General features: G+C 43.1%; 1 protein-coding gene across 10 annotated transcripts in view; it reads left to right on the top strand.

The window, feature by feature from the left end:
• Nucleotides 1–18,035, top strand: part of FHIT (fragile histidine triad diadenosine triphosphatase) — a 1,103,840-nt gene that overhangs the window by 8,791 nt on the left and 1,077,014 nt on the right. For 9 of the 10 annotated variants that reach the window (XM_043519703.1, XM_043519704.1, XM_038411575.2 and 6 more), the window contains exon 1: nucleotides 8,951–10,769. The exons of the other annotated variant lie outside the window; for it this stretch is intronic. The gene's annotated coding sequence lies outside the window, so the exon portion shown is untranslated. Of the gene's footprint in view, nucleotides 1–8,950; nucleotides 10,770–18,035 lie in introns of those variants that run through there. 10 annotated transcript variants of the gene reach the window in all.

Raw genomic sequence — 18,035 nt, 5'->3', positions numbered from 1 at the left:
GCATCAGTTTAGGGCCATTCTCAATCAAGGGCAACTGGTGGCCAAGATGGCACTTCAGTCAGCACTCTCAACTGATACAGTGGCATGATCCATCTCCACAGCTGTTGTGATGCGACAGACTTCTTGGCTACGTTTGTTTGGCTTCCGCAAGAAAGTACAGACAACAATAGAGGACATTCTTTTTGAATGCACCAAGTTCTTCGCGGAGAAGATGATGAGATGCATCCCCCACACACTCAAAGAGTCTTCAGTTATTAGGGATTTACACACCTGGCCAGAAGAGCAAATACCAGTTCTCAGTCTTCATATACGGAGAAAATACAGTTCTCAGCCTTAAATCTCATACAGTATACTACCCAACTTAGTGCTTTTATGAGCCTCAAAGGAAAAAGTCCAGGTTCTCAAAGCACAAGCCATTGGACCCACAGCTTTCTTCTTCCCAGCCATCCACTTCAAAGCACCAGTTTTGACGGATTGGTTGGGGTGCCACCAGACAACTCCTTTCAACACCATCTGATGTTGACCAACCCTTCACATCCCTATGGATGCCTTCTTGCTCTGTTCCACAGCAAATAGGAATGGATAACATCTGACAAATGGGTTTAGAAATCCTCTGCAATGGATATTCAATTCATTTCACCTCCATCTCACCCTCAACACCCTTCCCTGTCTCTTTAGGGACCCTTCTCACAAGAGTCTATTGTGACAAGAGATGGATCATCTCCTTCATGTAGGAGACATAGAACCCTCAGCACTTATGAGGTAAAGGTTTTACTCTTGTTACTTCTTGATACCCCCCAAAAAAGAGAGGTTGGAGATCCATACTTGACCTGAGAGCACTTAACAAGTTTGTCAAAGCTCAAAAATTCAGGACGGTCACTCTAGCAGCGATTACTCCAGCTTTGGAACAGGGAGACTAGTTCTTGGCCCTCACCCTCCAGGATGCTTATTTCCATATTTCAATCTTACTATCCCTTAGACAGTTCCTCAGATTTACCCTAGGACAGGACCATTACCAGTACTGAGTAATCCTCTTCGGGTTATCGTCAACTCCCAAAGTAGTCTCCAAGGTCCTTTTCATGGTAGTGGCTCACCTGTTACCCTAAAATTTAGACATCAATTGTTACCTTCAGATTTGCATGGGGCTTTTAGCACCTTGAGCAAAAGTCTGCCAGTTATGTTAGCCTATGATAGCGCTTCTAATTTAACAAAAAGTAATAAGGTTGTGGCCTTCCCTAAAGGAATTGCCAGCGTGTTACCAGGAGCCTTGTCTCCAACCTGCAGAGGGCTCCCCAGAACAAGCTAGGTTATGACAGACAACATAGTGTGCATATGCTACATAAATCGTTGGGGGCACTATATTGCCCTCTCTTGGCGCAGAAGAACTAAGGCTATGGAACTGGTGCATTTCCCACAATGTTAGAATATCAGCCGCCTACCTACCGGAGCATACAACACAATGGTGAACAGTTTCAGTCTCAAATTCCCACAGGACCACGTATGGGAGATAGGTTTCAGAGTAGCAGCCGTGTTAGTCTGTATTCGCAAAAAGAAAAGGAGTACTTGTGGCACCTTAGAGACTAACAAATTTATTAGAGCATAAGCTTTCGTGAGCTACAGCTCACTTCATCGGATGCATTTGGTGGAAAAAACAGAGGAGAGATTTATATACACACACAGAGAACATGAAACAATGGGTTTATCATACACACTGTAAGGAGAGTGATAACTTAAGATAAGCCATCACCCACAGCAGGGGGGGGAAAGGAGGAAAACCTTCCATGGTGACAAGCAGGTAGGCTAATTCCAGCAGTTAACAAGAATATCAGAGGAACAGTGGGGGGTGGGGTGGGGGGGAGAAATACCATGGGGAAATAGTTTTACTTTGTGTAATGACTCATCCATTCCCAGTCTCTATTCAAGCCTAAGTTAATTGTATCCAGTTTGCAAATTAATTCCAATTCAGCAGTCTCTCGTTGGAGTCACATAAACACCACCCTATATCGGAAACCTACTGACCGCTATTCCTACCTACATGCCTCTAGCTTTCATCCAGATCATACCACTCGATCCATTGTCTACAGCCAAGCGCTACGATATAACCGCATTTGCTCCAACCCCTCAGACAGAGACAAACCTACAAGATCTCTATCATGCATTCCTACAACTACAGTACCCACCTGCTGAAGTGAAGAAACAGATTGACAGAGCCAGAAGAGTACCCAGAAGTCACCTACTACAGGACAGGCCCAACAAAGAAACAACAGAACGCCACTAGCCATCACCTTCAGCCCCCAACTAAAACCTCTCCAACGCATCATCAAGGATCTACAACCTATCCTGAAGGACGAGCCATCGCTCTCTCAGATCTTGGGAGATAGACCAGTCCTTGCGTACAGACAGCCCCCCAATCTGAAGCAAATACTCCCCAGCAACCACACACCACACAACAGAACCACTAACCCAGGAACCTATCCTTGCAACAAAGCCCGTTGCCAACTCTGTCCACATATCTATTCAGGGGATACCATCATAGGGCCTAATCACATCAGCCACACTATCAGAGGCTCGTTCACCTGCGCATCTACCAATGTGATATATGCCATCATGTGCCAGCAATGCCCCTCTGCCATGTACATTGGCCAAACTGGACAGTCTCTACGTAAAAGAATGAATGGACACAAATCAGACGTCAAAAATTATAACATTCAAAAACCAGTTGGAGAACACTTCAATCTCTCTGGTCACTCGATCACAGACCTAAGAGTGGCTATACTTCAACAAAAAGCTTCAAAAACAGACTCCAACGAGAGACTGCTGAATTGGAATTAATTTGCAAACTGGATACAATTAACTTAGGCTTGAATAGAGACTGGGAATGGATGAGTCATTACACAAAGTAAAACTATTTCCCCATGGTATTTCTCTCCCCCCCCCACCCCCCACTGTTCCTCTGATATTCTTGTTAACTGCTGGAATTAGGCTCCCTGCTTGTCACCATGGAAGGTTTTCCTCCTTTCCCCCCCCTGCTGTGGGTGATGGCTTATCTTAAGTGATCACTCTCCTTACAGTGTGTATGATAAACCCATTGTTTCATGTTCTCTGTGTGTGTGTATATAAATCTCTCCTCTGTTTTTTCCACCAAATGCATCCGATGAAGTGAGCTGTAGCTCACGAAAGCTTATGCTCTAATAAATTTGTTAGTCTCTAAGGTGCCACAAGTACTCCTTTTCTGTATGGGAGATAAACACAGTAATACTCCATGACACATTCAGACAGTGTGGGACTGACAATAGACCTGTTCTCCACTTAGTGTGGGCATTTCTTGCTCAGGTACTACTCTAGAGCACGCCTTGGACAGCACTCCTTAGAGGACTCTGCCCTTCTCTCATGGGACCAGGGCCTTTATACACCTCTCCCCCATTTCTTTTATTGCTGTAAGTCCTGTTAGAGAGAGAGAGTGCACAATGTTATACTGACTGCTTCCACCTGGCTGAGACAGATGTGTATCCTTCCCTGTCACAGCTGGTGATGTGCCTGGCAGTCCCTCTTCAACCCGCTCCCACCTCCTCTCAAAGAACGAAGGACGCACTCTCCATCCCGACCTATGGATACTTTGTCTCAAGGTCTGGCTCCTTCGTGGTTCCAACATACAAAGAGATCCTGCTCTGAGGAGGTTCAAGAAGTGTTACTTACACAGTTGGAAATTGGCTACCCCTCATACTTATCTACAAAAGTGGACTAGGTTTCAGTTTTGGTGCCATTCCAGACAAATTACCCACATCTGCTACTCTCCTGGCAGTCTTAGATTACCTATTTACTCTAAAGAAGTCAGGATTATATTTTAGCTCACTCAAGGTCCACAGGTCATAGCGACTTTTCATCAACAAACAGAGGGGTACTCAGTTTTATTGCACCCAGCTATAAAGAGGTTCCTCAAGGGCATAGCGAACCTCTTTCCCCAACCCAGCCATCCTACATCGTCATGGGACTTGAATTTAGTATTAAAGGATCTGAGCAGACCACCCTTCAAACCTATGACCCTGGGGTAAACAATGAGGTGGCAAAAATTGCAGATGATACAAAACTAGTCAAGATAGTTAAGTCCCAAGCAGATTGCGAAGAGCTACAAAAGGATCTCACAAAACTGGGTGACTGGGCAAAAAAATGGCAGATGAAGTTCAGTGTTGATAAATGCAAAGTAATGTACATTGCAAAACATAATCCCAACTATACATATAAAATGATGGGGTCTAAATTAGCTGTTACCACTCCAGAATGAGATCTTGGAGTCATTGTGGATAGTTCTCTGAACACATCCACTCAATGTGCAATGGGAGTCAAAAAACAAACAGAATGTTGGGAATCATTAAGAAAGGGATAGATAATAAAACAGAAAATATAATATTGCCCCATATAAATCCCTGGTGTGCCCACATCTTGAATACTATGTGCGGATGTGGATGCCCCATCTCAAAAAAACATATATTGGGCTTGGAAAAGTTTCAGAAAAGGGCAATAAAAATGATTAGGGTTATGGAACGGTTTCCATAGGAGGAGAGATAAATAAGACTGGGACTTTTCAGCTTGGAAAAGAGATGACGAAGGGGTGATATGATAGAAGTTTATAAAATCATGACTGCTATGGAGAAAGTAATAAGGAAGTGTTATTTACTCCTTCTGATAGCACAAGAACTAGGGGTCACCAATTGAAATTAATAGGCAGCAGCTTTAAAACAAAGAAAAAATGGAAGGATGCTCTAATAATAATCGGGACAAACCATCCCGATGAGTCGAAAGAATAGTAAATATGGCAGGCGACCAGCTTGGCTTAATGGTGAAATCCTAGCGGATCTTAAACATAAAAAAGAAGCTTACAAGAGTGGAAGGTTGGACATATGACCAGGGAAGAGTATAAAAATATTGCTCGGGCATGTAGGAAAGATATCAGGAGGGCCAAATCGCACCTGGAGCTGCAGCTAGCAAGAGATGTCAAGAGTAACAACAAGGGTTTCTTCAGGTATGTTGGCAACAAGAAGAAAGCCAAGGAAAGTGTGGGCCCCTTACTGAATGAGGGAGGCAAGCTAGTGACAGAGGATGTGGAAAAAGCTAATGTACTCAATGCTTTTTTTGCCTCTGTTTTCACTAACAAGGTCAGCTCCCAGACTGCTGTGCTGGGCATCACAAAATGGGGAAGAGATGGCCAGCCCTCTGTAGAGAGAGGTGGTTAGGGACTATTTAGAAAAGCTGGACGTGCACAAGTCCATGGGGCCGGACGAATTGCATCCGAGAGTGCTGAGGGAATTGGCGGCTGTGATTGCAGAGCCCTTGGCCATTATCTTTGAAAACTCGTGGCGAACGGGGGAAGTCCCGGATGACTGGAAAAGGCTAATGTAGTGCCCATCTTTAAAAAAGGGAAGAAGGAGGATCCTGGGAACTACAGGCCGGTCAGCCTCACCTCAGTCCCTGGAAAAATCATGGAGCAGGTCCTCAAAGAATCAATCCTGAAGCACTATAGGAGAGGAAAGTGATCAGTGAACAGTCAGCATGATTCACCAAGGGAAGGTCATGCCTGACTATCTAATCGCCTTTTATGATGAGATTACTGGTTCTGTGGATGAAGGGAAAGCATGTGGATGTATTGTTTCTTGACTTAGCAAAGCTTTTGACACCGGTCTCCCACAGGATTCTTGTCAGCAAGTTAAGGAAGTATGGGCTGGATGAATGCACTATAAAGGTGGGTATGAAAGCGTGCTAGAATTGTCGGCTCAACGGGTAGTGATCAATGGCTCCATGTCTAGTTGGCAGCCGGTTCCAGTGGAGTGCCCCAGGGGTCGGTCCTGGGGCCCGTTTGTGTTCATATCTTCATAAATGATCTGGAGGATGGTGTGGATTGCACTCTCAGCAAATTTGCGGATGATACTAAACTGGGAGGAGTGGTAGATACGCTGGAGGGGAGGGATAGGATACATAAGGACCTAGACAAATTGGAAGATTGGGCCAAAAGAAATCTAATGAGGTTCAATAAGGATAAGTGCAGGGTCCTGCACTTAGGATGGAAGAATCCAATGCACCGCTACAGACTAGGGACCGAATGGCTCGGCAGCAGTTCTGCGGAAAAGGACCTAGGGGTGACAGTGGACGAGAAGCTGGATATGAGTCAGCAGTGTGCCCTTGTTGCCAAGAAGGCCAATGGCATTTTGGGATGTATAAGTAGGGGCATAGCGAGCAGATCGAGGGACGTGATCGTTCCCCTCTATTCGACACTGGTGAGGCCTCATCTGGAGTACTGTGTCCAGTTTTGGGCCCCACACTACAAGAAGGATGTGGATAATTGGAAAGAGTACAGCGAAGGCAACAAAATGATTAGGGGTCTAGAGCACATGACTTATGAGGAGAGGCTGAGGGAGCTGGGATTGTTTAGTCTGCAGAAGAGAAGAATGAGGGGGGATTTGATAGCTGCTTTCAACTACCTGAAAGGGGGTTTCAAAGAGGATGGCTCTAGACTGTTCTCAATGGTAGCAGATGACAGAACGAGGAGTATGGTCTCAAGTTGCAATGGGGAGGTTTAGATTGGATATTAGGAAAAACTTTTTCACTAAGAGGGTGGTGAAACACTGGAATGCGTTACCTAGGGAGGTGGTAGAATCTCCTTCCTTAGAGGTTTTTAAGGTCAGGCTTGACAAAGCCCTGGCTAGGATGAGTTAACTGGGACTTGGTCCTGCTTTGAGCAGGGGGTTTGGACTAGATGACCTTCTGGGGTCCCTTCCAACCCTGATATCTATGATTCTATGATTCTATGAAAAGGAAGTATTTTTTCACACAACGCACAGTCAACCTGTGGAACTCCTTGCCAGAGGATGTTGTGAAGGCCAGGACTATACAGGATTAAAAAAAAACCTAGATAAGTTCATGGAGGATAGGTCCATTAATAGCTGTTAGTCAGGATGGGCAGGGATGGTATTCATAGCCTCTGTTTGCCAGAAGATGGGAATGGGCAACAGGTTGGATTACTTGGTGATTACCTGTTCTGTTCATTCCCTCTGGGGCATCTGGTATTGGCCACTGTTGGAAGACAGGATACTGGGCTAGATGGACCTTTGGTCTGACCAAGTATGGTCAGTCTTATGTTAAGTTCACTTACACATCTATCAATGAAGACAGCAATTGAGGTCACCATCACCTCAGTGAGGGAGATAGGGAATATAGTGGCTCTTATGGCGCACCCCCCTTTTACAGTATTTTTTTCATGACAAGGTTACACTCAGCCATACCTGCTGTTCATTCCCCAAGGTTTCTTCGGCCTTTCACATGAACCAACTCATTCACCTCCTGACCTTTTATCTCAAGCCATACTGTGTTATTAGGGAAGCCATTCTACACACACTAGATGTTAGGAGAGCCCTGGTCTTCTACCTGTACAGTACGAAGGCTTTTAGGAAATCTCTTAGGCTTTCCTTTCACTTGTGGCGAGGTTGAAAGGTGCAGCAGTATCAGTCCATAGGCTCTCTAAGTGGGTCTTGAACTGCATCAAACACTGCTATTGTGTTTGCAATGTAGTACCTCCATCAGGAATCCATATACACTCCATGAGATCGGTTTCTTCTTTGATTGCCTTCTTCAAGGATATCTCCACCCTGGAAATCTATAGAGCAGCCACATGGGCATCTGGCATACCTTTGCAGAACGCTATGCCGTCACTGGGGACTCTGCTCCTGACGCTAGATTCAACTTCACAGTATTGTCATCCATAATAGACTCGACTCGGAAGCTCCAGCTCCCATTAGGGATGCTGCTCGGGAGTAATTTACTGTGGCGCACCCATAGGAACACTTCGAAGAAGAGGAGGAAGTTACTTTATGCAGTAAATGAGGGTTTTTCAAGACGTGTGTCCCTATGGGTGCCCGTGACCCACCCTTGTCTCCTCTACTTCTGAGTTCTTGATAAGGAAGGAAACTGAGGGAGTTTTGTCTGTGCAACGCTAGTTAGCCTTGAGCCACAACATGAGGTGGGAGACCAGCACATGAGCAGCATTGCTACCAAAGTTCTCCATTCAGCATGGCAGGATGCAAGTGCACCTACAGTGGAGCATCCATAGGGACGCACATCTTGAAGAACCATCATTACTGCACATGATGCATGATTTCTTCATATACCACTTGAGTGCCAAATTTTCCATTGCTGTGAGCAGGTCAGCTCAGTTGGTTTAAGTGGAGTGTGGCCTTGTAAAGGGGACCTCTACTACTCATTGCTGGGGTATCTCCTCTGGCCATATCTGGGGATTAGTTCTGCCAGTTGTACATCCTCTTCTTGTGGTTCCTCAGGCCATCCTTTCACTGTCCATCTGTGGGCTCCTCAGGAGCTGCAGCGCCTAGCCTTTGTTTCTTAGCCCTCAGGCCAAGTCACAGTATTCTTCCCCTTCTTGGGTATAAAGTCTCTCCAGTTGTCCAGTTGATGTCCCCAGTGCACCTGTGGCCACTTCCCAATGGCTGGTAGGGAACCCAGGCCAGCCCTCTACACTGGGGTTCCAGACCAGGGATCCTATAACAAGCAACTATTTCCCTGATATTCTTCCTACCTAACCCTCTGAGGTTTCCTTTCCCCACAACTCCTCTGGGGTTGACTCTTCTTCTAGGGCGGGGTGGCCAACCTGTGGCTCTGGAGCCACATGCGGCTCTTCAGAAGTTAATATGTGCTTCTTGTACAGGCACCGACTCCGGGGCTGGAACTAAAGGCACCAACTTTCCAATGTGCCAAGGGGTGCTCATGCTCAACCCTGGCTCTGCCACAAGCCATTCCCCCACTCCACCCCTTCCCGCCCCCTCCCCTGAGCGCCGAGCCCTTGCTCCTCCCCCCCCCCCCGAGTGTCCTACACCCACAAGGGCGTGGAGGGAGAAAGAGGTGCTGATCGGTGAGGCTGCCAGTGGGTGGAGGCACTGGGAGTGGGGGTGGAGCTGATGGGGGGCTGCTGACCTATTACTGTGGCTCTTTGGCAATGTACATTGGTAAATTCTGGTTCCTTTTCAGGCTCAAGTTGGCCACCCCTGTTCTAGGGCTAGAACCCAGGGGTTATTATCCCTCTTGGTTTTCCCTCCCCTCCTCTGTGCTCCAGAGAGGAACTGCATACTGTGTCCCTACAGCCTCTTCTCGCTGCAAGCTTCCTGTCTTTATAATCTAGCATACCCTGACCCCACCTGACACTCTTTTTCAAGTAACCTGCCTCTCCCTCCAGCTGCAGCCAGGTACCCTAACTGGCCCCCTCAGGTAGATATTTAGCCTACACAGGCCCTGAAAGGGTTATCTGCCACATACCAACTTTTACATAAGTGTTGCCTTTGATCCAGATCAGTAGCGTCTAAAAGTTTGCACTGCTGCTTGCCATGTTCCACCTGTTTGGTGAAGAAAGACTTGGCCTCTAGGGCCTGATTCAGTAAAGTCCTTAAGCACTTGCCTAACTTTAAGCATATGAGTAGTCTTATTGTCTTCATTGGAAGTATTCACATTCTTAAGTAACTTGCTGAATCCTAGGGCTGTTAACGCAGCCTTTGGTCCATGAACTTAATTAACCTGACATTAAAACATTCTCTTTAAAACGGATTTAAATGATATAATATGTATTAACTATGTAGTGTTTTAAACAGATCTTTAAGAAACAGGCCTGATTTGGGACAGGACTGCAAGAAAGTTTTTTTTTTTTTTTTTTACTTCTCATGGTGAAAAGTGAAGCTTATCTTCTGTTGCCCTTTTTAAAGCTCTTTGTATGTCTTTCAAGCTCTATCATTGTCTATCCTCAGGCCGCTGGAATAAGGCAGGTGTGGACTGAATCTAGCCAGATTGCCCTTTCTGAAATGATCACCTCTACTTCAAAGGAACATGGAGGGGCTGGTGGATGAGGAGGAAGGAGGCTAGTATTGGGGGGGGACAGGGAAATACATTGTAGGAGGGAAGATATACACTGGTGGAACAGAAAGGTTAGAGAAGGAGGCAGGGGAATGTCTGAGGAGGGAAAGAATGATAGTTCCCCATACTAGGAGTAAAGAGAGTGTAAGTGCTATTCCTCTCTGAGCTGTTGTGGGTAGGCCCACATGATTTTGTATGTTTTCAAGTTGAATTTTCTTCCTGAAATGATCATGTGCATGGTTGGTGTGGGAGCTTTCCCCTTCAAGTTAAAATATTACAAGAGAACAAAACCCTCTCCTGTTCATTTATTTTAAAAATCTCAGTATTTTGTGTAGGGGGGAGTTTGAGCTGACATTATTAATTAGGGGTCATCATAGTACACAGATTATTTTTGTTATTTATAAAAAGCAATTTTTTATGGATTTACATGGTTGATTCCAGAATGTCTCTTAAAATGTTAGATCCCAGTCTTGCAAACATACACATTTAAAATTAGGCATGTGCACCAGTGCATTCAGGATTGGAGCGGAAGACTGTAAGTGCTTTGGGGCATGTTTTACTATCTGACAGTACGGTGACTAGCACAATGGGACATTTACCCATTTGCAGCCTCTTGACCCTACTATAATACAAATAATACATATTATTACAACTAATTGTGCCTTCAGTAGACAAAAAGTATAGGCCAATGAACTAATGGTATTGTTGTTTTGGAGATCTTGCTTCAGTTACAGGCTGTCTTTAGGGGCCAAGAAGACCTAGATGAAGTGCTGCGTGTGTTCACCAACAGCCCTGTGATTAATGGAAGTATTACCCATCACTGTCTCAAGACTGATGTTCCCCTTATTTTCAAGGATGGTGTCAGCAAGGTGTGTGCAAGCACATGGATGCAAACTAAGGGGAAAAATAGAGGCAATTGACATGGGGAAGGATCCCCAGAAATGTGAAAGCCTCTTATAAGAGGAAAATAATTTCTTGAGCCAATGTTTCAAATATGTACTCATAACTGGATTTAGATACGTTGCCTGTAGTTACAACACACCATAAAACGGACCTTTTGGCCTTTGAACTGTCTGGAATTTTCATCTAGACATGGCAGAGTGGCTTTTTAAGAAGGACTGACTGAATCCCAGATTACCATACTACCATCCTTTTTTAAATTGTTTCAAAGCATACACCGTCTCTTCTGCGATTCCACTCTAGAGAACAATAGCTGCCGTTGATGTTCACATTCAGAGAATTTATGTATTCTGCTCTACTACTTTTCATTTGAAGCTTATGTCAAGAAAATGTTACATCATGTCACAAGGCCTACGTAGATTGTTTGGCCAAATTCTACCTTCAGATACACACACTCAGCAACCATTGATGTCAATAGAACATAAAAATGGCCACACTGGGTCAGACCAATGGTCCATCTAGCCCAGTATCCTGCCTTCGGACAATGTCAATGGCAGGTGCTTCAGAAGGAATGAACAGAACAGGGCAATTATCAAGTGATCAGTCAGAGGCTAGGATACAATGAGGTTGCATTGCTGACCATTTTGGCTAATAGCCATTGATGGACATATCCTCCATAATTTATCTAATTCTTTTTTGAAGCCAGTTATAGTTTTGGCCTTCACAACATCCACTGTCAACCAGTTTCACAGGTTGACTATGTGGTGTGTGAAGAAGTACTTCCTTTTTTCGTATGTTAAACATGCTGCCTATTAATTTAATTGGATGACCCCTGTTTCTTATGTCGTGTGCAGGAGTAAATAACACTTCCTTATTCACTTTCTCCACACCATTCATAGAAGTTGCTAGTGGAGTAGAGAGACATACCTACTTTCCTTCTGTTGAACCTGTTTATAGAAATACCCTTTTCCAGGTTTTTTTGGTACCATCTTAAAGGCAAGTATGAAAGAAGAAAGATTTTGTATTTTAAGATCAAATATAGGACAGGTAAGGGTACAGTTCAGAAAATAAGGGCTTCCATCTATCTTCATTTATACTGTAATTAGCTGTTTTGTAAAATGCCTTTATTTCGCCCTGCTTCATGATTTAAATTGGACCAAGCTACAGTGGTTCTAAAAATAAAAATCACACACTAGTGAAAATCGCTAGCCAAAGGAAACCTACAATATAAAATTGAATTTTGTGAGAAATGTATAGCTACAACTTTATGTAGTTTAAATGATTACTTTTATGCTTTCCTCAAGGCTATTCTGAAGGGATAAGTGGTTCTGTAGAATTAATCTCCGATGTATTGTAGAGGCAAATAAGTTATAGGTTTAGAACCATGTAATCTAGAAATCATTTGAACTAATGTTCTCAGATTAAAGTGCTTTATTTGACAAAAGACTACTTTCAGTCAATCATAGGCCCAAAAAATTTCTAGAGGTTAGCCAAGTACAGACACATACATTCGTACAGATGCATCATTGCTCTAGCCACATTCCTGTTTTTCAAACAAGAATCCAAGTCACCCCATTGAACCTTACCAGTGATTTGAAGATGCCATTGGTTAGGTAATTGTGTTTTACCCTTTGCCCATCTTGCTAACTTTTTCAGGTATATTAGAGCCTCATTCTCACCATAGCTGAAAGATCTTAGATAATGAAGGGAGCACACACTTTCTGAATCTCTCAGATGGACATCTTGTCACTTTCCCCATTATTTTCTTCCTTTTTTTGTCTTGTTATGGAATATCAGTAATACCAATAATGTGGGAATTTACTGTTTGCCCTTTGCTTTGAAAAACAAGCACTAAGGTCACATGTTATCCAGATATAAAGAAGTTTATTCAAGGTAATCAATTTTGGTTTGGCATTTAATCTGAGTGTTTGAAAAGTTGGCTGCTGATGCTCCATTGCCAAAGATAATGCTTAATTTTTGTGGCGTACCCCTCTGTCTTCCCAAACCTGAGGGCACATTCTTTCTATGGCAGTTGATTGCAGCTAAGACTAGCTCATACTTGATTTTGAGCCTCCTCATTCTCATCTTTGCAACCAGCATTTTTACCATTCAAAACTACTTGTAGGGAGTTTGATTGAGACATTGTGTTATTTCTCCTTAGCTTTGTAACTCGCAGACAGACAAACACGGACTGTAATGTCTAGCATTGCAACAGAAAGACTCAATGTGGGTTCATTGTGGAATGGGCTGCTGACTACGCTTTGCAGCTGTCCAAATACACATGGTTTTAATGTTAATCTTCTTGCTGCAACGGAGAAGAACAGCTTCCTCTGGGGCCAGTCCCTGCTCCATTACTCAACTGGCAGAAGTGTGCTTGTCAGTCACCCTCTCTCTGAAGCCCAATTGCATAACTTTTACCACATGCCTGGGGAGATGGAGAATTCGCTCTTGCACCCAGGACTCTTAGACCTCTGGACTGACTCTAAAATATTTCAAGATGCTTTTATTGTAGTGTTGTGGATTTTTTCTTAGATAATTCTGTCATGCTTCTCTTTATGATATTTAAATTGTGGCTAGGTGTTGGCTAAAACAGATTAACAGTGGACAAATCTGATTAAAATTATCTGCTGTTTCAAAGGTTGGCAGTGAATTTGCTTTGAAATTATTTTGTTCTGCTTACATAAAGGTCAGGAGGAAGGAGTTGTTTTTTGGAATTTAAAGAAGTAAAGTTTTCATAACCCTTATTAGTTTCCCTTCCTACTAATAAAAATAGCTTTTGTTTACTTATTGGTTTGTTTTTCTCCAGTGAAACTTCTCTGATGAAATTTACTTAAAACGTTAAGCACTTATCTGTACTAAAGTTGCATTCATAATGTCATGTTTTTATTTATTTTAAATTATATATAGTGGAAACTCAAAGGAAGCAATAGCTATGTTGGATTCTCTTATTTTTGGGGATTATTTCCTACATATTGTACATTCACATTTTTCTAGCTAAAATAGTTTATTTGGAAGGTGGACAGTATTTAACTGGCTTGTGTCATGTGTAGCTTAATAAGGTATATAGAAAATCCTTTAGAATTTGTAACAGTCACGTTCATCAACATTCAGGAAGAATAATAATAAAATCACAAAAGGATTCATGTATGAGTCAGTGAAGCATGTCTAATTACAGTTTTCAGTCACAAAACTAATAAAAATGGGCAAGAAACTGGGCCTCTATTAAATACATATTTCTGGAGATCTGGGGAGGAGGAGGAGGAAGAAAACTGCATTTTTGTGATTAAAAACAATGACAATCACATCAGGCTTTTTACACTGCATAGATGTTGTTTTAGCATTATAGCGTGGTAGAGACCACATTGGCATGGATTATTGTTTTTTAAATGGTAAAAACAAGTCATAGAAATGAAGAGAGACTCTCAAGACAATAGTAATGGCTCCTTAGGTGAACATTAATACATTTTATAAAGTTTACATTAACTTTGAAAACTGGTATCTGTTGCTGAAACTAATCAGCCAATTTTTCCTCTGTCCTAGATCAAAACCATTTTGACATTACATATTTTCCCTTGCACTTCGTCTGATGGGAGATGAAATCTGAATGAGGCAGGATGTGAGACCGTACTAGCTGAATGTGCATAAAGTAAAGAGCGTATGAAAAGGCAATGTTTTTTAATGCACATTTTATGAGGAGGTTGAACATTTTTTTACAATAATTTCAAAATTAGATAATTATTCTGGCTTCTGTTTATAGGAAAGAGAATATTTGTTTCACCTAAGGAAGTGCACACAAGCCCCGACTTTGAATTGTGGCAGGGGGTACTCGACCCCTGGCTCTGCCCCAGGCCCTGCCCCCCACTCCACCCCGTCAATGCCACACAATCCGCCCTGCCTCTTCCTGCCCCCTGCTCCATCCCCACTCCGCCTCTTTCCACCCCCCCATAGCGCACCGCATCCTTCCCCCCCCCCCCGTATGTGTGAAACATCTGATTGCAGCGAGTTGGAGGCACAGGGAGGGAGGGGGAGGCACTGATTCATGGGGCCCACCGGCAGGCAGGAGGGGGTGGGGGGGAGCTGATGGGGGGCTGCCAGTGGGTGCTCAGCCCCCACCATTTTTTCCCCTGGGTGTTCCAATTCTGGAGCACCCATGGAGTTGGCGCCTATGGAACTGCAACTCTTTCTAGGGTAAAAATGCAGAAGCACAGAATGCAGGTATTTCTAGCTGGAGCATTAAACCTGCTTGCCAGAGCTGTATATAAAAGACGATCGCAAGGATGGATGATTGGGGTCCTGCAGTGAAGCCCAGCCGTTTTCCACTTTTTTGCTTCTGGGACTTCTGCCAAGGTGTTGACTATGCATCGGGTCTCCATCTTTCATATCTGCCAATGGTTATAATTCTGAAGCTTCGCCCCATCCACTAGCTAATGAGAGGAGCAGGAGCCTTATTTTTGCCCTCCCTTCTCAGTGGGGAAGGTCTCTGCTACTCCACCCTTCCCTCGGCTTTAGTTGCTTGGGCCCTTTTACCCCATAGCACCTATCTTGTGCTGCTGTTTATTGCTTTCCCATGCAACAATGGCAGTATGAAACTGATGTGAATCCCAAAGGTTTTAGAACAATAACAGTGAAATTGGCCTGGGTCTTGTAAAATATACAGTGCTGTTGCTTGGCAAAGTTAACAGCAGCAGGGACACTAGAGCTGTCTTTCTGCAAGCCCAGGAAGACAACACTTGATTGGCTGAGACTCAGTTCATGCTTGCAAGGTTCTTTTAATCCATAATGGAGAAGGTTTGGATTTTTTTAAAATTATTACTTACATAAGGGGTTGATCCTGCTTCTGTTGATGCCAGTCACAAAACTCTAATTGGAGTAGAAGACAACTTACGGTGTGAGTTTGGTGGACATTAATTTAACAGGAACATACGGTCACCTATTATTTCACAGTACATGTTTAATAAAGAAGGAAACAGAACACTTGTCTTATTCTTAACATTCTGAACTGATTACAATTTAATATGAAGGAAATGAGAAAAAATATAAATAAATGTTACCCTGTTATTGAAGAGATCAACAGCACTGCTTCTACACAGTCAGTAGATTGTGTCTGCTGCACCTGATTGTCCCTAAATTCCACCCCCCCCCGACTATGTTATTTTACCCCAACAGTGTTTCCCATTTCTGAGAAGTGGTGGCCTTAAAAATATAAGAATGGCCATACTGGGTCAGACCAAAGGTTCATCTAGCCCAGTATCCTGTCTTCCAACAGTGGCCGATGCCAGGTGTTTCACAGGGAATGAACAAAACAGGTAATCATCGGTAATCCATCCTCTGTTGCCCATTCCCAGCTTCTGGCAAACAGAGGCTAGGGACAGCATCCATGCCAATCCTGACTAATGGCTGTTGATGGTCCTATCCTCCATGAATTTATCTAGTTCTTTTTGAACTCTGTTAAAGTCTTGGCCTTCACAACATTCTCTGGCACAGAGTTCCACAGCTTGGCTCTGCATTGTGTGAAGAAATAGGTACTTTTGTTCATTTTAAACCTGCTGTCCCTTAATTTTGTTTAATGACCCCCTAGTTCTTGTGTTATGAGAAGGAGTAAATAACAGTTCCTTATTTACTTTCTCCACAGCAGTCATGATTTTATAAACTTTTATCAAATCCCCCATTTGTTATCTCTTTTCCAAGTTGAAAAGTCCCTGTCTTAGAATCATAGAACATCAGGATTGGAAGGGACCTCAGGAGGTCATCTAGTCCAACCCTCTGCTCAAAGCAGGACCAATCTCCAACGAAATTATCCAAATCCCAACGAAATCAGTCTTATTTATCTCTCTCCATATGGAAGCTGTTCTATACCCCAATAGGTTTCAGAGTAGCAGCTGTGTTAGTCTGTATCCGCAAAAAGAAAAGGAGTATTTGTGGCACCTTAAGAGACTAACATTTATTTGAGCATCAGCTTTCACGAGCTACAGCTCACTTCATCGGATGCGTTCAGTGGAAAATACAGTGGAGAGATTTATATACACAGAGAACATGAAACAATGGGTGTTACCATACACACTGTAACGAGAGTGGTCAGGTAAGGTGAGCTATTACCAGCAGGAGAGCGGGGTGTGGGCCACCCCACTCTCCTACTGGTAATAGGTCATCTTACCTGATCACTCTCGTTACAGTGTGTATGGTAACACCCATTGTTTCATGTTCTCTGTGTATATAAATCTCCCCACTGTATTTTCCGCTGAATGAATCCGATGAAGTGAGCTGTAGCTCGTGAAAGCTTATGCTCAAATACATTTGTTAGTCTCTGAGATGCCACAAGTACTCCTTTTCTTTTGTGTATACCCTTAATAGTTTTTGTTGCCCTTCTGGAATCCTTTCCAATTTCACTATATCTTTTTTGAGATGAGGTGACCAGATCTGCATGCAGTATTCAAGATGTGGGCTTATCATGGATTTATATAGAAGCAATATGATATTTTCTGTCTTATTATTTATTTCTTTCCTAATGATTCCCAACATTTTGTGATTCCAAGTTCTCTTTCTTGAGTGCTAACATCTAATTTAGACCCCATCATTTTATATGTATAGTTGGGATTGTTGAATTTCATCTGCCATTTTGTTGACCAGTAACCCAGTTTTGTGAGATCCTTTTGTAACTCTTTGCAGTCTGCTTTGGACTTAACTATATTGAGTAATTTTGTGTCCTCTGCAAACTTTACCACCTCACTGTTTACACCTTTTTCCATATAATTTTTGAATATGTTGAACAGTACTGGTCTCAGTACAGACCCATGGGGGACACCACCATTTACCTCTTTTCATTCTGAAAACTGATCATTTTATTCCTATCCTTTGTTTCCTATCTTTTAACCAGTTACTGATCCATGAGAAGACCTTCCCTCTTATCTCATGACAGCTTACTTTGGTTAAGAGCCTTTGGTGAGTGTCTTTTTGTCCAAAGCTTTCTGAAAAGCTAAGTACACTATATCCACTGGATCACTCTTGTCCACATGCTTGTTGACTCCTTCATAGAATTCTAGTAGATTGGTGAGGCATGATTTCCCATTACAAATAAACATGTTGACTCTTCCCCAATAAATCGTGTTCACCTATGTGTCTGATAATTCTGTTCTTAACTATAGTTTCATCCAGTTTTCCTGGTACTGAAATTAGGCTTACCGGCCTGTAATTGCCGGGATTGTTTCTGGAGCCTCTCTCAAAAATTTGCGTCACAT

The sequence above is a fragment of the Dermochelys coriacea genome, chromosome 7, assembly GCF_009764565.3.
Source record: "Dermochelys coriacea isolate rDerCor1 chromosome 7, rDerCor1.pri.v4, whole genome shotgun sequence".
Lineage (NCBI taxonomy): Eukaryota > Metazoa > Chordata > Testudines > Dermochelyidae > Dermochelys > Dermochelys coriacea.
The sequence above is the reverse complement of the archived record's forward strand: the minus strand, read 5'-3'. Positions and strand labels throughout refer to the sequence as shown.